Raw genomic sequence first — 21809 nt, 5'->3', positions numbered from 1 at the left:
GAACGCCTTTTATTGACATACTTACAAATGCCATTGAACTCCTTTTATTGCTCTAAATAATAAATTACAAAAGCTTTTGAATGCCTTATAAGATTCATTTACCTTTAACCTGTATTTCAGTATGTACATGAGGTGATCAATTTACCTCCGGGTTTTTACCAGAGTTTGATTCGTGATTTAGTTTTTCCAAACACTTCGACAAACCTGTACAGAATTTACTTTTTGACAATGCTCCGTCAGACGGCCTTTTTTATTTTATTATTGTTTTGAATGCTTGTGTATCGCATATTGCAAATACACTTTAACTTTGATGTTTTCAAACATTATAGTGCTAGTTTTGTGTTAAAAGCATTGAATTTGGCAAGAATCGAAGTGAATTTAGAAAATGCTACGTCGGACAGCTATTTAGCAAAATGCTACGTCAGACGGCAGTTTTTAATATTTGCATGAACAACGCTTAAAGTACAATATGTTTTTATTTAAGCATATAATAACTGACTTTCATAATTGATTGGCGATATGGAGTCAACGCGGCCATATGTATGCAGCACGTGCGGCTGTTCTTTTAAGTATAAGCGGAATATGGTTTCGCATGAAAAGCTTCATAGAAAAGTTAGCATCTACACCTGCTACGGGACAGTGTTCCTACAAAGGATCAACACCGACGTCACAGGTATTCTTATTTATTGAATTTTAGTTAATATCATGATAAAATAATAATAAAAGATGAATATAAACAGGTGAGAAGTATTGATTCATGTTTATTCTAGGAAATTGGTAATAATTTAGTCAACTGTCCTTGACCGTTCAGAAGTTCGCCTTAATATTTTATAATTATTTTGACCACTGAAAAACCCCCAAACATATTGTCCAAAGTACCGAGTTTACATTTATAACCACCTCGTTTATTTTCAGATGTGCTGTACATAAAAACGAGAAGGAGTACACGTGCTTCACGTGTGGCAAGCATTTTGCTACCAGTACAGATTTACGGGTTCACTCCAGGCGAGAGACTGGAAGTCTTAAAATGACATTTGACATCTATGGTTTTAAAACAAGTCGGCGCGGGGATCTCCGCGTACGTCTGGCTACACACTTGTTCGAAAAAACTTTTATTTGTCAACAATGTGGAAGCCTATACAAGCACCCGTCATCTCTTCGTCGACACGTGAGGGATAAACATCCAGAATGAATTCAGCTAGTTCTTTGATGTTCTGATGTGTCCTCTCTTTTAAAGATGCACTCTCAAATATTTCAAGTTTTGACAACTTATTTATATTTTGTCTTTCATAGAAAGATCCAATTTTCGTGTAAATGTGAAACACAGAATATATTTCCCATACACATTTAATATGAAAAATGTAACAGCATTAGCATTCTCTTAAGGTAAAGTAGCCAAGAAGTTATTTTTAAAGGGAAGCACGTTTAAATTGATATACGGGACATCGATTGTTAAAATGTTTTCTTAACGACTCTTTTCTTCTCATACATTAACATGTGTTATCTTCGATTATATTTGTCATGATCTCATTTCGATACCTGTGAAAAAACTCGGGACCTTTAATAAGTGTCTGTTAACTTTAGCGACTTTTTATCGCTTTTTACAACTGTTAATTATCTGTTACGTTCTATTTACTTGTATTGTAAACTGGCTGTTTTAAATCATGTTATGTGTGCTGTTTGGACACCATTGCATTGCAGTAACTCCCATATACATCTGTTGGTGTGTTACATATTGTGTGCAGATGCAGTGTTTTATTTTCTTTAACTATCCACCATGCATCTGATTGGATAATTTAGATCGTTTAAGTATACAGAAAATAAAAAGTCTGTTTAAGTCCTTTGCGAATATACTTCAAAAACAGTTCATCCATGTTAAAACCGTTCCATGCTGTATATGTTTTTGATCTCGTTGACACCAGTGACCATTGATTGTTAAATTTTATTCGCGTAATTTCAAGACAGTGCTAAAAACATTATAACACGTTGATTCTATTTTTTTTCTATTACACTTGCCATTTATAATGGGTGCTATTTAAATACTTTTCAACGTATATAGCTTTAAATCATATAACCTATTTACCATTGCCATGTTTTTATTTTTTTGTGATTTTTATATGTGCAGGTACACATATTAAACTGTGATATTGATTTGTTGTTATTTTAGTATATACAAGGAGTATATTGGTTAGTTTTAAAATGGCAAAAATAAAGTTGTAAATCATATACATTTATTGTTTTATTCTTTACTGTTTACATAATATAATATGTCGAGCCCCATCCTCGTCGTGGCTAACATCTTGCCTTCGTTCCTTCTTGCTCCTTCCCAGCGCACACCGAGTGACCCACGCTTAACTGCATTCCTTTCTGTGCAGATAGATGAGGTTTTCATTTTTCTTTTAAGTGGCTGTCTTGGTGAATAGCATGACAAATTATCTACCGTTGCATCTAACCAATGTGAAATAGGCTTCAGTTTTCTTGTCGTCCGTTTCTTTTTCCCGAGGGTGAACCTGGATTTTTGCTTGGTCATTCTGCAATGTACGCAAATAAAGCAGTCAATGCATAATGTAAAGACAATTAAGGCAAAGTCTTTCCGAACACTTTGCAGTATTTTCAGAACACCATTTTAGCCATTTTCAACAGTTTGTTACTATAACTAAAAACTGCCGTCTGACGTAGCATTGCTTAATCATGGCTTAAGCTTTCACAGCATGCTTGCATGGTAGACTGTTTATTGGAAAGAGGGAAATTCAACACAGCTTTCAACCTTTAGACTGCTTTTAAATGGTTTTCATCTTTTTGTGAAATTCAATTATCAATGTCATATTTGATGCTCCCGCAGGACCAGAGAAAGAATATTCTGTCCATTGAAAAAGTATACTGGCGACATTTAAAAGCCGCCTTGCAGTCCCGCCGCAAAATACTTGAATTGAAAAGACAAAGAGCATAAAACATTAATTTTAGTCGTCCCAAACAATATTGAAAGGTTGCTCTTAAGCCGATGCGTAATAGAATTGTTTTATTATTTCATAAACAAATTGCTCAATACCACAATAAAATAACATCAAGGACTGTAGTTTTGAAAAATAAAATCACACAACGTTATACATATTTTTAATAATGCAATATCCCGACTTAAAGGTGTCAATAGTATAATTTTGAACTAGTCACGATTTAATTTTTTATAAGAATAATAGATCAAGGGCTACTGGGAAAATTAGTAATAAGCAAACATGTTCTTGAACAAATTGCATCCAAAAAGTTTTTACAAGTTTGTAGCTCTTTTGTATTTATTTGACATTCGTTTATTCCCGTAATGGCCGTTACATGGTACCTCTTACATATAAGGCTATGGGGCTTTCCCTAAAATTTTCATTATTTTTTATACATTATTTTAGTTTAAATACCTAATACAGTTGAAGTTCGTTGGACATGTATATTGTTATCTGAATTGTGTAACGTGAATGCTGTAAATGGTCTCTGGCAGCAAATGTTATAATTTCAAACTAGTCAATTCAATTCAAATCCCATAGCTCGTCAATAAATGATGACAGCTGGAGCAATATCGGATTGCTTGTTTAAGCTGGCAGTTTCAATTGCGCTTTAATCCTAATGGATAAACTATTTATTTCAATGGTATCTATTGGTAAGTGACAGTTTCCATTACCAGATGACAAAGTAATGCTGTGAATCTCCTCCCGCATATTTATGAAAGTTGCATGCGTTTCAGTCTTCATAGTGTCTGCTTTGTATTCGAAGAAATATAACGTATGTTTTACCAATGACAAGTTAGTATTGGCATTCACAATGCACTTCCAAACACCGTAACCGTACACTATTCTAGTGTCATGACCTCTCTAATCCTGTACACATCGTAACCTACACTATTCTTGAGTCAGGAGCTCATGAGACCTCATAACATTGTAACCGTACACTTTTCTAGAGTCAGGAGATCTCTAGCCCTCAAAACTATGTAATCGTTTATATTTCTAGATTCAAGAGCTCTCTAGCCCGCTTACAATTGTAATCGTACACTTTGCTTGAGTCAGGAGATCTCTAACCTTCTTCACATTGTAACCGTACACTATTCTAGAGGCATAAGATTTCTAACCCATTAAACATAGGAGTTATCTAGCCCTCTCAACATTATAATCGTACATCATTCTAGGGACAGTAGCCCTCGTGCACTCTTAACATTATAATCGTACACTATTCTCGATTCAGTAGCTCTCTAGCCCTCTAAACATTGTAACCGTATACAATTTTAGAGTCAGTAGCTCTCTAGCCCTCTAAACATTGTAATCGTGAACTATTATAGAGTCATCGGCCCTCTTGCCCTCTAAACATTATAATCGTGCACTTTTCTAGAGTCATGAGCCCTCTTACCTTCTAAACATTGTAATCGTGCACTTTTCGAGAGTCATGAGCCCTCTTGCCCTCTAAACATTGTAATTGTGCAGCTTTTGAGGGTCATGAGCCCTCTTGCTCTCTAAACATTGTAATCGTGCACTTTTCTAGAGTCATGAGCCCTCTTGCCCTCTTAACATTGCAATCGTGCACTTTTCTAGAGTCATGAGCCCTCTTGCCCTCTAAACATTGTAATCGTGCACTTTTCAAGAGTCATGAGCCCTCTTGCCCTCTAAACATTGTAATCGTGCACTTTTCTAGAGTCATGAGCCATCTTTCTCTCTAAACATTGTTATCGTACACTTTTTAGAGTTATGAGCCCTCTTACTCTCTAAACATTGTAATCGTACACTTTTCTAGAGTCATGAGCCCTCTTTCCCTCTAAACATTGTAATCGTGCATTATTCGAGAGTCATGAGCCCTCTTGCCCTCTAAATATTGTAATCGTGCATTATTCGAGAGTTATGAGCCCTCTTACTCTCTAAACATTGTAATCGTACACTTTTTTAGGGTCAGAAGCCCTCTAGCCTTATAAACATTGTAATCGTGCACTTTTCTAGGGTCATGAGCCCTCATGCTCTCTAAACATTGTAATCGTGCACTTTTCTAGGGTCATGAGCCCTCTTGCCCTCTAAACATTGTAATCGTGCACTTGTCTAGGATCATGAGCCCTCTTGCCCTCTAAACATTGTAATCGTGCACTTTTCTAGGGTCATGAGCCCTCTTGCTCTCTAAACATTGTAATCGTGCACTTTTCTAGAGTCATGAGCCCTCTTGCCCTCTAAACATTGTAACCGTATACAATTTAAGAGTCATGAGCCCTCTTGCCCTCTAAACGTTGTAAACGTGCACTTTTCTAGAGTCATGAGCCCTCTTGCCCTCTAAACATTGTAATCGTGCACTGTTCTAGAGTCATGAGCCATCTTTCTCTCTAAACATTGTTATCGTACACTCTTATAGAGTCATGAGCCCTCTTACTCTCTAAATATTGTTATCGTACAATTTTCTAGAGTCATGAGCCCTTTTTTTCCTCTAAACATTGTAATCGTGTATTATTCGAGAGTCATGAGCCCTCTTGCCCTCTAAATAGTGTAATCGTGCACTTTTCTAGAGTCATGGGCCCTCTTGCCCTCTAAACATTGTAATCGTGCACTTTTCTAGAGTCATGAGCCCTCTAGCCCTCTAAATAGTGTAATCGTGCATTATTCGAGAGTCATGAGCCCTCTTGCCCTCTAAATATTGTTATCGTGCATTATTTGAGAGTTATGAGCCCTCTTACTCTCTAAACATTGTAATCGGACACTTTTTTAGGGTCAGGAGCCTTCTAGCCCTGTAAGCATTGTACTTGTACTCTATTGAGGTGTCAGGGGCTGTCTAGCTCTCTTAACATTGTTCTTTCACACTATTTTTAATTCTAAAAATATTTATTACTGAAAACAAGATCGTAATTGTGTATTGAATAGCTAGAAACGCAAAACTATTAAATGACTGATGGGCTGTTAAAATCTTTAAAGTGACAAACTATCGTCTCATAGAAATACGGTGTTTTCTTCACCTTTTTTACGAATTAACACGGTATCATGCACAGGAACCATTACTTTCGATATTTATTCATCCTTTTCGGTAAATTGAAACAGTTGAATTAATTGTGGTAACATCTCATTTGGGGACAAGCCCAGTAGTTATAAAAATAAAGGCAACCCCAGTAAAAATTCCAGCAGTATGCCAGTGGTATACCAGTAAATGGTGTTGGTAAATTTGACAAACGGCATACCGTTTTGATAACCAGTGGTATTCGATAGATGTTTCTAGTTCTTCATTGTATTTCGGGTGAAGTTGTATATTCTGCGTGTTATCCACACTTGCTCGAAAATTCGAACATTGAATTTCTTTCCTGCTTACGTCAATATGATTCTCAGACAAATAAACAATTAAAGGGACTAGGCACCAGATGGTAAAAAATCAGCAAATAAAGTATTTCCTCAAAACAAGCCTAGAATTGTCAATGCGAGATAATGGAGGCCGATAATACATCATTTACATGATTTAAAAGAATCAACGCAACACTCATATTTTGTCGTTTAACAATAGCGCATAATGGTTTACATCTTTTGATCGTATCTGCTTATGAGTACAGATATATATACTGACGCTATTATCAAATTTTAAATTGAAAAAAAAAAGCGCTAACAATGCGAAAAATACATGTGTCGTACGAGACGTGTTACACCAGTAAGTAAGATTCAATGTATTGCTCAACGATGTCAATTTTTGTTGCAATTTTGGAATCAAAGAGTAAAATGATTGAAATATTATTGTGTTCAGATGCATAACCGCGATTTGCTTGTCCCTTTAAATGAAGACGAACGCGATATAGGCAAACTAGCCTTCATCCAAAGAAAGTATGAGATAACAAACATTTCGAGTCCACCGTAATGCAACTCGTTTACATCAACCTATATCGCCACTCACAAGTCTTGACCAGGATCGGACGTATTCGGCCTGTACCGTATATTGCAATTTTAGTAAAGGATAAAGTTGCTAGCTCATTTGCTATCCAGCCATGCTTTATATGAAATAACAAAAACCAGCAGTGTTCATGATTTTTATTCCAGAACGTATATAATCAAAATGAATAAAGCACCCTTGTGCCTCATACAACCATTTAGAATTCCAATTAATAACTCTGAATATTCCCCATCCTATTAGCTATCTTTGATTGCTTTTATTTCCAATTAATATATTTTCACCTTCTGGAAATCATCCATTAACAGAACCATTTGCATGTATCAGCGCCTTGAACTTCACGTTAACGAATATGGACGCTTCCAATGGCAATTTGGGTGATAGATGGTCGTTTTTGGTTTTGGTTATTATCATTTAGTGACGCATATATATTAACTAAGATCTTGATTGTAACCAAGTTGCATTTGGAATATGAATTTTACGGGGATGTTTAGCATAAGAATGAATCTTTTATTGGCAAATGAGAGGAAATAGTAGGAAACCCCAAAACCATCGTGGATTTTTAGTCAAAATGATAAATACTTAGTTAAGGTAACGTTTTAGTTTCCAAAGTTACAGTTACATGACAAAAGAAGACTGGTAAATAGCATCTGAAATTAATGCCATATGCCTAAGCTTTTTTGTTGATTACCATTTTGTTAACTTAACGCCATTGAAAAATTGTTATTTGCTACGTTTGAGTGGTCGTAAGGTTAGTTGTTTGGTCTGTCGGGCGGTCTGTTGCAGAAAATTTGAGGAGCGAACTACTTCCTCAGTTTTAGAGGGATCTTTCTGCAACTTGGAAATATATTCAACATTTAAGTGTATGTGTCATGAAAACTTTCTGTTTGTTGTGGTAAAGCAGATGAAATATGAATATGCCATACAATATGTAAATGTATTATGTTATAAGCCAATATGACAGGGATGTAAATCGGAGGTGTTGATTTCTAATTTGCATAATAATATACTGTCATAGCTTATTACATGGTCTTCATTTATGACACATAATCCATTTCTGGAGTAAACGAGTTTATTATATGCCTATCACATTCCTTTTCCATATCCAACAGTGAAAATATAGCACGCCTTATTGAAAATTTCGTATCATGATACTTTCGTTTCCTGATTCCGTATCATGCAAGTATCGTGTGTAATCTCGCAATTACTTTCGCGTTGCTAAAATAGCGTGACCAAATCACTGATAAAACCTGTCAACTTTTAAATAAATTAAATTATCTAACTTTACTTACGCTCCAGAAGCATGTACACATTCAGGAACATGGTTCTCATGTTCGTCAAAGAACCATGAGGATAAGCACGAAGCAGAACTTGTTTTCAAGTAGATGAATTATATGTGCACGGTATCTAAAATGGTACAACGCGTTGTTTTGAGGTCAGCTTCAACAGACACTCAATGTTTATTGGATGCATAATTATGTTATTTTTTACCAGTTTGACATTATAATTGTGTTCAATTGCTTTTCGTAATATTTTAAATTTTAGTAATATTCATCCATAATACGCTACGATAATGTCGGTTGACGTCTTCACAAATATAAATTAAGTTGATATTAACATGAAAGCAGTTTTACGATGAAATTGGACACCGTGTTTTTACGTGGGAGATAATGTCAGGTTTTGTCTGCAGAACATGTTATTACAAAGTACTAATCAGCTTAAACACCTCATCTGTGTTAAATGAAATATCTTGTCAAATTAACACAAAATATATATCCCTGAACAATTATTGATTCTCTCCATAGACATAATTCGTTTTAAACAAATAACAAAAATCTTCTTTTAAGACACACAGACCATGGCCAAATAAAAAAAAATAGTTACATACAACATCACAAATCAACACACACTTGACACAAATATTAATAAGTAAATAATGTCGGCACACTCATTAGCAAGGGGAGTGACAATTTAAAGATACAACACTATTACTCCCACATTAGATGTAACACAATTAATAATAATAAAGACATGTGCATAAAAACGGTATTCCCACCTAAGAGATATATAGTAGGTCACTGTAAATATCGATCATTTGATATTTTTGCCCTTTCTGCTGTTACATATACGGACACAATCTTGTTATCTCTATTTAGTAAGAGGTTAAAGGTTAATCACTCAAAAATTATATTTGTTATACATGTGTATGTATTGATTTTTTATAAGAGTGTCACTTTAACAATGACGCGCGTTTTTCTTGTTAGTGTAATGGATGATAGGTGAGCAACGTGAACCATTGTTTGATATCAAGCGTTAAACCAACGTAAACTAGAGCAATATCCATATAGCAAAGAAATTCCGACCTTAATTTGATATATACATATCCTCTCATTGCCTAAAAGCATAGCTTTTATCAGCCGATCGTTAACTGTAAATACTTGCATACCTTGCGATGATCGGCGTTTAGTGATATAATTGTTTGATAACGTTTTATACCCAGACATCTGTAGAAGGAGCATATTGTCGAATGGCTACTTAATAAAAAGTGATGTTGTCTAGATGCAATCATTTTGAAAAAAGCTCTCCTCAAAAGGTGTTAAACAATGTTAATCTAATATCGATGCAAATGGTTAAGCATATATCATCGAGAGTGCCCTTATGCGTTCTTGGAACGCACATGCATTATTACTGATAATAGAAAAATGTTAAGTCCAAAAGGAAAAAAAAGACAGCTCAAATGTTAATTCGTTTGATTATCGGTAGTCTAAATAGTAACATATGGGTCGAAAGATCGAATATAATTTTGTTATTTCTGGTTTTCCTTCTGTTTGATGTGTGGAAAACGGTATTAATATGAAAAATAAAACCACATTAACATATTCATAAGCATATCGAAGGGTGTAAGCGAAGGTTATATCTTCTTTATTTAATGCCACTTAGAACCTTTTCACACTTACCCCTCGATATATTGATCGTTTGAAGCCTTGTTTTGAAAATGCTACTTTGTTCTGTTTTTACGTTTTCACGGGGACGGACGACAGCGTAAACGTTAACAGATAGAGCCAGAAAATGAAACAAATTCATACCCAACATCGTATGTTTTATCTATAGATTCCTGCGTCGTGTATTACACCGTCAATGTATGTCATGTCACTTTAAGCCTGGCGAAAAAGAACATCAAGAAAGTGTCTACTATAATTTAAAATCAATTTTCAACACTATGACTGAGTATCCCTATCATGTAAGTTTCTATAATTATTCAGTAAGTAGTGTTCCTTATTTTGCATTTTTGTCCATAGTGTTTATCTGTCTCGTTATGTAAAACTACAGAAACTCAACGTAACAACTAATGCATTGAAACTTGAGATAAGGGTCCTGGCAAATTGAATGTGGTCTTAAAACTTATACGTGATTACTTATTTAGTCATTTAAAGTTTGTGAATGGAATCAACACTGAGTGACTACAGTATGTACTAAAACCCGTTTATAAAAAGGTCTTCAACAAGGCTTCAATTATGTTAACTAAAGACTACCGTTCTTAGTCTCTGTAAAACTGGAAATTATGACAACATTAAATGTAACTGCGGGGCGACTTATTACAGCTTCCACACGGCACTCACAAAACTGCTGTAAAAATAATTGAAATTAATTATTCTGTGTGACGGTCGGTTGCTTCTAAGGTATTATTTTCTGCGACGCAAGCGTACCGTAAGCGTAAGTCAGATGTCATTTAAATAACAAAACATCTTGAGCATATGGTTTTACTCTTTAAGCTGTTCAGAACTGTCATATGGTGGAGCGTCAAAGGTTATGAGGTGAAGAAATTACGTTTTTGAAATCACCTGTTATTCACCAAGTAGAAATAAAACGATTTACATGGAGGTTGAAACTTTTCCATGCAAACCGACTACTCACTTCTGTAAGTAATATCTGAAATATTAGTTTAATTCAGTTATTAACATATTTGATAGTATTTATATCAAACTCCAAACTATTTTAGCTTATGCGTACCAAAAAACATCTCACGTGCTTCTTAATACCCCACAAATAACACTACCTAACTGAGGGTGTCGGCCGCAACATGGTCTGGTCAGTCCAGGTCCTTATGGAATAACACTAACAGGATTTGTATACTGCCCGATAACTTTGATAGTTTAACATTGTGAAGGATGTGAGCGTGACGAACAACTCATAATTTCACATTATATTTGCAATACGTCTTGATTGACAATTTTTGAGTTGATAGAAACCATTATTCCATACCAATGAAAAGGCAAAGAATTTTAGAATTCATAAAAAGTAGAGCGTTCAATAGCAGTGTTTTGATTTAAACCTGTGAAAAAAAGTTTTTTGGGCACCCAACACATCACGGGTGTTGCAAATATTGCGGTAAGACAGCGTCACATGTTTTACCAACACGGACAATAGAGGGGCATTCCGCCGAAGCCAACGCGTCACCTTGGACTTAATATCCGATGGTGTCGTAGGGGGAGATTTGTGAAGCATCGAGCAGTCTGCAATATCCGCGATGTCTGGACATGTTTAAGACCTTTATCCTGAAAATATCGCAAGGAGCAGACATAATATCACCAAGAGACAAAACATATAATAGAGATCGACCTTTCGGGGGAGATTTCAGAGACATGAATGTTGACACCATGACACTTGTAGGAATCACAAACTTAAAGCAGACAAGATGACAGGCTCGGCGCAACACATAAGTATCTCGATTTTAGAATAAAGCTAGATTTAATCTCACCAAAAGGAAAAATGTAATGGAGGCTGACATTTGGAGAGCGATTTTACGGACTTGAATGCTAATAACTTAACACTTATAAGATATAAGTTGAGTAAGTATAACGTATACTTGGTATACTCTGCAATGTTTAGTACATGAGACCAGAGCCAGCTTCTTGGACGAGTCCAATTTCTAAAAAAAATCTATGTTTACGGTTCTAACCAAGACATCCCTAATTCCATTTTGTCGTATCACATAAAGATGTCCAAGGTTGATTTAAACATTAACTATTTAAATGTTCCACTTTCTGTTTCATTTTTTTAGTTTAAGCAAAGGATGTTCTTTGGCAATAATTAAAGCTACAAGTTAAACACGAACAAAATACTATTTTAGACAGTATTGAGACGAAAGCTTTGCCGCTTATAGTATGTTTTGCTTATTTTACAGGTTCGATTTTTAGCGTGGATGCATACGAACTCCAAGCGAAAACTCTGTTCAGAGCAAAGTTATTGGACGGTCTCATGTTTATGGTTTTCTGCTATCCTCAACTCATGCTACATGAAAATGTTTAATTCCTCGAGTAATAATCAAATTAAATGTTGTACCTTTCTGATCATTAAAAAAAATGAATTGTCATAACTTCACTGTGTTTTCCTGAAACAGTTAACCAATGTTTTCGTATAGTTTAATAGCTGTTGTGGGAGGCTGTGGTACTCACCGCTGCAATATTGTAAACCGATGTCTTGCCCTTACAAGGCCTTACACTGATGCCCAGAGCATTGCTTGCTGCTTCGCTGTGATTGTTCGTAGTGTGTCTTGGATAGCAATATATCTTGGATGGATTGATTGCGATTTTTTATTTGAAAATTTAACATTCAAAGAGTTTTTCTAGTCATTTGGACGTTTTTAAGACGCCGTAATATCCAACAGATATCAAATGTTGGAATTGAACGCTTTCAATTTATTAACGATTGTACACTCCTCGCACTTCTTAAATTAATGAACGCGACAGGAGTATATTTGAAATTGACGGAATTATTAAATTTGATTTGAAGTACGACTTATTTATCACATACCTCAGTCTTACTGTTACGGTAATGTTGATTTTATAACATATCATATAACTTGTCATTCAGGTATTTTTCAAAAAACTAAATCAAAATCAACACATGCCTCATTGTTATATGAAAACGATGTTGTCTATTTACACCTAAGAGTCTGAGGCAGTAAGCAGTCAAAATATAATTTGGTAGTAGTTTTGGTACTTTAATATTGTTTAACATCGAAACAAAAGGTATCTTACGAATATATTAGGTACCTCAAACAGAAATTTGCATTAAACGACGAACGAACCAGTCTAAAATGGGTATAAAATAACTTTCGTTTGAGTAATTGCATATATGTGAGCATATCCAAAGTAGTTTGCAAATTTTCCGTTAATTTATCATATCATTCAGATTCAATTTTGTTCATAAATTTGCTTTAAGATAACCTTTGTAGTCTGAGAAATTTGTTAAATCATTTCTTGAACGGAATGCCTGACCGGCTGTCTTTCTGTCAAAAACAAAGCAACGCACGATACCGTGTTATTCATGGCTTGTTTTAATGTCCTGGCTGGGCCAGGCGAAACGGAACAGGGATTAATTACAGAGGCGTGAACATGATTTAACCCCAATCGTAGACTCTGGTTTATGTTTTTTCAGGCAATGATTTACAATTCTTCTCTGCTTAAATCACAATAAAAATATCAAAAATACTTTCATCATGGCTACATATACAGACAACCAATATACAACTAATAATCCATAACAACGACAGGTTCATTTGCTAATATTACAAAGAGATACATATATACAGTTCGTCTTCTGCAGGATAGCCGCTTGTTCGTTGAAACGGAAAAAAATAAACACCATTATCTTCTAATTTGTAAGGTACTCTACTGCATGTAAAACATTGTTCATATGTTCAGCACTTCTACCATAAACAGAGGGCAGCAGTTCATGATATAAATGAGGAGTGTAAAGAAGTTTGCGGAAAAGTGCTCTCATTTTTTTTTTTCAAATCGCATTTTCATGAGAATTGCTGCTTTAATATTTAAAGTATTCATTACTTTACAAGTTTACAAGAAAAGGTTGACAAAGTGACTAATATCGAGACTATTGAATTTACAGTGCCGGGTATGCGGCCGTACGTCATTGACGTGATCTAGAACAGCATATATTTTCAAACACTTTGTTTCCTATCAGAATTTTCAAAATACTCATCACGAAACACGAAGTTGTACCTTTTCACCCATGCATAGTAACTATGCATATACGGTTCAGGGGGAAGGGAAGATATCGCCGACTAAACTGCATTGAACGATTTGTCCAGGCCAATAAAGTGCTGTCGTCTCATGAATTGTTTTAGCATAGGGAAGCGGTATCTTGACGTATTACGTTACCAATGGGACTACTTTTTTCTTAGACTACATGTAAATGAGACATATACAAGGTTGTTGCATCTACAGTTATTTTGGATTTCATTATTGCAGACGCATTAAGTAATTTCTGTTTTTTAAAGTCTTATTATTAGTTGTGTCATAAAATCAGGCACCATTGTCTGTAATTATGACTGAAAAAATAACATCGTCATACATAGACATTTGTCTCGTGAAATCTTGCGTGATTGTCCGCCGTTGTGACAAATAGGTTTACTGTCACATTTGCATACATGTGTGCCGTAAATTCTGGAATTATCGTCTGTCGTTGTGACAAAAATTTAGCAGTCGTGTCTCTATGCTGTTGTAGCGCTATTTTCGTTGTCCGTCGATCAGGTTATGACACAAGACAAACATACCTAAGTATTCTATTTTGTTATACTTTTTAGGGTTTTTCCCCAGACTACTTAATAAAGAATGTCTTGAGATTTCTTGATTATATCCCTTCAAATAAGAAAGACATTCAATAAGATAATGAAAACTAGTGGATTTAATTAATTTCCGAGTAACAATAATGCAAATATCTTTCTTGAAATAGCTGCAATCACCACACGCCATCAAGACATTATTTATTTGGTTGCACTGACCTTTGTATAATGACATTTCCGGAAAAATGTAAATGCCTTTTGATTAGAAATCTGATAAAATCTTCCTTTTAAAAAAGATCAACTCCTACTTACAGCTTTACATGTCGCAATGGATACATGTATTATGCTTGATAAATATATAACATCAAATTATTTTAAACTAAATAAACATGAATTTTTAAACAGTTTATGTTTTGGTCTTTCAAACGATGTTTGCGCTGTGGAAGGCTATTAAGACAATCCTGCGAGAAATAAAGGACACTACTATTCCTGAGAAAGGATTAGGACACCGTTTCGGAGCGTTCTTATAGAAAACATAACAAAGTGATTCCGGAGACGATTCCTAAGTGATATTAAGGAATCTATATTCAGGACACCATTTGTGAAACGTATTCAGGACGCAATTCCTGATATATATCTAAGACACCTGTCCTGAGCTATATTAAGAACACCATTCCTAATGGGATATTCAGGACACCATTCCTAAGATAAATTAAGGACACCATTCCTGAAGGATAATCAAGACAACATTCCTGACATATATTCAGGACACCATTCCTAAGCGAATAAAATGGATCGAATTAATGTAAGTCGTTTGTCATTTCGACGCAAAGTGAGTCATAAAAAGGATAAGCATCGACACGAACTTTCCGATAACAGCAGTGAGGATATACCAAGGATCAAGTATATTAGGTAATAGTAAATATTTTATTGTTCTTGTTAGGTCCGAAGGTTATGTTTTTAATGAATGTCGAACACTGATAGATTTAGTAAGTGATGACACAATTATCGAGTACAATCCGTACATCGTCGCTGACAATGTCATGTCGGAGACAATGATAGTGGTTGTCCAAAATCGATGTCGCTTATGTTACTTCCGGTAATAATGTATTTTTTGTAATGCGGTTAAAGTCCAGAAAATGTAACTTTTTTCTTTCTTTCCGGTTCATTGTCGTTTTGTTCATTATACAAGGGAGGTCACTCTTTTATAAAAACGAAGTAATTTTAAACAATTTCGCTCAAATCATTCCATATTCTCCAAAAATTACGATTTATGTTTTATGGTTTATATATTTCATACCACCTTTTACAATTGTCTGTTACCATAGGGATCCCGGCTGGTTCCATTCTGTTCGTAAAACCGTTTTTAATATCGATTTTATTTCATGTTAATTACTTTTTTGTGAAATGTTATAAAAGTTGGATATGTGTTCGGAATTTCCAGGTCAATATGTTATTGAAGGTTAATAACTATGCATTGTGTTATTAAATTGATAAAATGCAAATATAATTTACTTAATGTCGTGTGCATCATTTTGCAACTGATAATTAATTATTATGCGTGTGTTTAATTGTTGTGTTGTTTCTTTAAGTTATTGTAGACAGTAAAATGTTATGGAAATGTATTTACTGTTTAAACCAGCATGGATATAGACACTCACTAATTCCAGGTAAAAACATTTAAATGCTCACGATGACAGTACGTTTAAAGAATGTATTCCCAAATTATATTATGAACTTTCAACAGTAGTCCAAAGGCAAATTCGAATCGATTATCGATAACAAATGAAATCCGATTTTCATACACTTATTAAAGGTCAATTCAATTGTTGAATGGCAACCCAGATCATGTTTACAACTGTTTTCTACACATTCGTTGCACTTTTATTTTAAGTTTTTACACTTTAATAATTTCATATAATTACAACACTTCAATTAACACTTAATTTGTTAAATCTGTTCTCAGTAAATGGTAGTAAAATATGTTTCCTTAAAAGTCATGCGTTTTACTTGGAACTATTTTAATATCTTATGTGCAAAGTATTTGATTTTTTTTTCAGCAGAAATTTATTTAAAATGTTTGTGTCAATTTAATCATGAACTATTTATAAGGGATCAATGTATTTAACATATGGAATTTGCAGATAATGTTCAAGAAATAGATTGAAGCTAAACTCATTGATTTTACCATTAATGGATTTAACTTTTCGTGTTTATATTGCCATTAACCGTTGCATCTTTCTAACTAAACTCGAGTCTGGTTTCTTTTCTGAATTGTTACTTGCTATAGATCTAAAGTAATTGAGCTTTTGACAAGGAAAAAGAGCAGTATGAAAATTAGAATTAGAATCTAGAATTTAGTAGCTCACGACATGTGATAAGACGTGAATTTAATAATGTTTTCTCAAAATGATATGACTAATTGGATTTCATCACATCCGTGACTCCTCCATTAACCTTTGCCTTTATCAATACCAATCTTTTAGCTCTTCATTGTTATCATACCATTCTTTTAGCATCTGGAGAATAGCTCACGCAATGTTACGTGATATTTTAGATAAATCAGTCAGAAGTATGAAAGAAACACATGTAAACACATGCAAACCTGGAAAATAGAACAGTATAAAACGAAATGGAAGGATAAAACGAAGGGCGTTGATGACTAGATTGGTACAATTAAGCTTACAAGCCAAAACCAATTCTTCAAACTATATTTGTGGTGGTTGAAAGATTTAAAGCATAGCGGAAAAAGCACGCGTACTAGGATATGAAAATCGTGCTAGTAAACATGATTTAGGCCTTAATATATCGGACAGTTTCGGTAACAAGTCGGATTGCTCGATGTCATCTGTCGAACAAGTCCTGAAAACAGACTTGCTGCTCGAAAAACACGAGTTGTAGATAGCCATGCTGTAGAATTAGCCAACCTGTTGAAATTTACTTTGTTTTGTTTTCAGTCAGACAGAAGCTCAGAATATTGACCAAGAGCTGTTTACGGAATATGCCTTTAGCGTTGACCAGCTTATGATACTTGCCGGTTATAGCTGTGCCGTGGCGATAGCTAAGGTACGTTATCTGTTTCTATTGATGATCCGTTTATTGGATTAGAGACATGGTCTCATGAATGAGGCCGTTTATAGCTGCGCCAATGCGATAGCAAAGGTTAAACATTGGTAAGGTGCATGAGAGAAACAACGAAACAATGGCACAAATAAACGCGAAGCCTTTTGCATTCATTTCCTTTGGCTTACTTTGTTCAAACATTATTACATCTTCCGAAATATGCAATTTTCATTGTTCACAGGCAAAAACTTGCTAGAAACTCATTTTAACTGACAATATCCACACTTCAACTTCCATTCCTTAAATGAACTGCCTTTCGGCAATTGCGAATATTTTCCGATGAACGCAACATCTTCGGATCTCGAATCATCGCATAACAATATACATGTAAATTGAAAAATGTGTATCTTGTGATTGTTGAATTGTGTCAGCAGGACCTGAAAAAAACCTTAAATCAACATGTTACAAAGAGTAAATTAATGATATGCTAAATGTATTGTTTTCATTAGTGTTTCAATTTTACGTTTTAAATTAATTTGAAGTTATGGATTCTCCCGCGTTATTGTGACGTCATTTGATTAACTGTTTCCGGTTACGATCGGGTTGTTCTATATACAGAGTGGGTGATGAAGACTAACTGTTATGTTTTCTTAAATTAAATAAAGTATTTTTGAAAACATTTTTTGAATGAAATAATGAACTATTGGTGTAAATTTAAGTAATGAATTGCGTGATTGATGCCATTATCGGCGATAAGAACGCAGTTGGGCTGGTCCGTCGAACTCAACACACTTTTATCAGCCAAAATGAGTTCATACCCCGAAAATGACTTCCGTCCCGCAATTCATTTTTTAAATAATGTTGGATCGAACCTTTTTACAGTGGTATCCCATAGAAGAGATGACGAAAGACAACCATGCGGTGTTGGTTTGTTGTGGTCTTCTACCCGAAGCGGCCACCCAAACCCCTGTCCGACGCATTGTACCAGCAATGTGAAGGGATGGACATGCCTGTTTTATCTTTCTTCCCATCAGAAGCTCACCTTATAACCGACTCGTACAACTTCGTAGTCGATGCCTTATTTGGATTTAGTTTTAAAGGTATGCTTCCCTTATATTAGACACGAACAACTTTCTTTCTGATGCCTTGAAAGGATTAAGTTTTAAAGGTAAGGTTTTTTACAATAAGAAAACATATTTCTGGAAACAAATGATTTTAGTTTTATTTCATACAACGTATATGTTTTGACATCTTCCACTCCCACCTACTTATTCCTATAATGTTCAAACATACATGTAATACATTGCGTGAACAATATGTTGTTTGTTTGTTTGTTTAGTTGTCCAGGTCATAGTTTACTTGTGCAAGTTCCCCAAAGGCGTATACAAATTATTCGTTGCTATCATCCCTTGTAAAACGTCTGATTTAATATTACTGAAAATATGCCTTCTTTAGGTCATATTAAAATGATATGATGAGTTTTAATTCAATGTCCATGTATTTCTATCCCCCGTGAGACCAGAATTTGAACCAGTGATGGACACGCTGAAAAAGGTTGAGTCGCCAATTTGCAGCATTGATGTTCCCTCAGGTAGGCCAAAACTATAATCATGAATGGCATATAATGAAATTGATATTTTGAAACAAATATATACCTACACATGTGAGATCTACGAACCCCTTTTAAAGTAAAAGTTTAAAAGTTGCTAAACCAGAGCTAGAGTTTCGAGATCACTTCATTTACCTTTCATTCATCACTATTTGCACTTGGCTTTCAAATGATGAATATTCGAATGTGTTTATGAGTCATTATAACCGTCAAAATGATCCGGTATTTTATAGTTCTGAACGATATCATTCAATTTGTAAAGGTTAGTCAGAATAAATGCACCAGTCAATTAGTTACGTCAGGGCGTCACACTTCCCTTATTCCTTCAAATTACTTGAAATATTTGTACTGAGTTAAGTAAACATTCTTTGTTTGGAATTGTTATAAGCAAAATACGTGTAAGATGCCGTTTTAACTAATTGATGTGTAATTTATCATGTTAGTAAATGTTAATGCGTTTTTCTATTTCGTAAACGTCGATAATCTGTATCTCGGGCTGAAAATTAAACAGCAGGCTCTCCAGCCTTTCCTAGTTCTTCCAAGTTTTCCTAGTATTTCCTAAATTTTTAAAGTGCTAATAGTTTTCCCTAGTGTTTTTAAAATGATCCCAGTATTCCTAGTTTTTCATTTGCGGCTTGATGTCCAGACTGAAAGTGTAAATTTTGTGTTTTCCTTTTTTTTGAAGGTTTTCTTGCAGAAAAAAATGTAGAGATGTTCAGCTGACTTGCCTATGCAGTAGTGGTTTCGTGTCACTGATACATAGTTCGGCCTTCAACCATGATGATTTAAGGTTGTACTATGCTGAAGTGACGCCAAACAGAAACAAATTTACAGTCAGCTGAACACTTATATGTAAGGTAATTGGACAGTTAAACAGAAGTAATGTAATACTTTATCTGATAATGTCACCTAGTTTTTGTCTCAGTATTCCTAGTTTTTTTCTGGTTTTCTGCTCGAAAAATTCCTAGTTTTCTCCTAGTTTATTCAGATGTATTGTTGGAGAGCCTGAAACATAAATCTTAACGTCGAAATAAAGACACAAGCAACCCAAAAGATCTCTGTTCTGGTCTAATCATATCCGTAACTGCTACATTACAGTTAAGTTTGTGTAAAAAAATCAAGTTCACTAACCTATTGATTCTGATTTTGATACCCATTGCTTAGAAAAACGCTTTATAAAAGTATATGCAATATTGTTAATGTTTATTGTCATTATGTTTCAAAACATGTTTGGCATGTTTGTTTTGCAAAGTTTGATACCAGTTGTACATGCATTGTTCTTCTTATAACAATTGTGGAATAAGATGAAGAATTTTCATTTTGAGATTCAATACATTAGTGAAAACGGCCCTTGCTCTACTGATCTCAAAAGTTACTCCCATTTGTTCAGCTTCGACACCCAAACGACTGGTAATAGGTGTTTCTGATCTCGCTACCTACTCCTTTATGTTTTAGGATGGGACGTTGAAAAAGGCGATCCTAATGGTCTTCAACCCGAACTGCTTATCTCACTAACTGCTCCTAAACAATGTGCTCGCCTGTTCAAAGGAAAACACCACTACCTTGGCGGAAGATTTGTTCCTCGTACTTTGGAACAAAAATACCAGCTGAACCTGCCGCCTTACCCTGGCACTGACTGTGTGGTGGAATTAAAGGTATGGTTGTGTTTAAATGCCCACCCAATGGTATGTAGGAGAGGTATGTGCCGATCCAATCTAGTAATTCAATCTGGTATGTTAAATTATGATGCCCTGTGACCACATGTCATTTTGGTGTTATTTCAAAGAGTATTGCTTGTTGATGAATGATTAATACTAGTTTGTTAAAAAAACTCAAACAATATATTGCCCATAGTTTTGAATGTGATTTGTTCTCTTTATTATAACTGAAATATTATGAGAAATTAGTTTTTAAATTTAAAGGTCAACAAATCTTGATGTTTGTATATATATTATTTTCTATCTAAAATTTATATTTTTTTTGCGCACTAGGCATCCACCATTCGCATATATGTGTATCAGTTAAAGCATTTTTAAGAAAAGTTAGACCTAGGATAAGTCTCCAAATAGGATGCATTATAATGTTCTTAACTGTTGACGGCGCATAAGACGCAGGGGCTTTATCTGCTGATGTAGTCAATCATTCAATTTTTTTCTAAACAAATTGTCGAATTATTGCAGATCAGTTGAGGTAAATACCTATTGACCAGTTAAATTCTTTTACTTGTGTTTTGTCTTTTCAGCAGGACGGGACCGCATAGCGGCTTCAGTCAAACAGGGAACTGACGTCAATCGTTTGTGTGTGCGTTTTTAAATTGCTGATATGGTACCTCCCTTTCATGTTGAAAAATGTGTTATATGTGATGTGTTATATGCGTTTCAGGTTGAACTGATCCATACAAACATGTCATAAAGTGAAATAAAGTATTAATATAAAATGAACAGTTGAGGGCATGATAATATGTGATAGGTTACTTACTTTCGCTTAAAAAGTACTTTAAAACATTTTTCAGTTATTTCCTTTCCTGTTTTCGATATAATTATGACAATAAATAGTCATATGTTATAAGTTGAGTTATTTATTTCACGTGTTCTTGTTTCCTGCGCAGAACGTGTGTGTGTGGTCCATGTTTTCCGGCGTCGACTTCGTGGTCTGGCAGGAAGGGAATTGGTACATACT

At 34.7% G+C, this 21809-nt stretch overlaps 1 pseudogene; it reads left to right on the top strand.

Annotated features, from left to right (window-relative positions):
* Positions 1 to 726: 726 nt before the first annotated feature.
* Positions 727 to 21542, top strand: LOC128221525 (NAD(P)H-hydrate epimerase-like; annotated as a pseudogene).
* Positions 21543 to 21809: the final 267 nt, after the last annotated feature.

This window comes from Mya arenaria, chromosome 16, assembly GCF_026914265.1.
Source record: "Mya arenaria isolate MELC-2E11 chromosome 16, ASM2691426v1".
Lineage (NCBI taxonomy): Eukaryota > Metazoa > Mollusca > Bivalvia > Myida > Myidae > Mya > Mya arenaria.
Note: the sequence above shows the minus strand (reverse complement) of the source record. Positions and strands in the feature narration are given on the sequence as shown.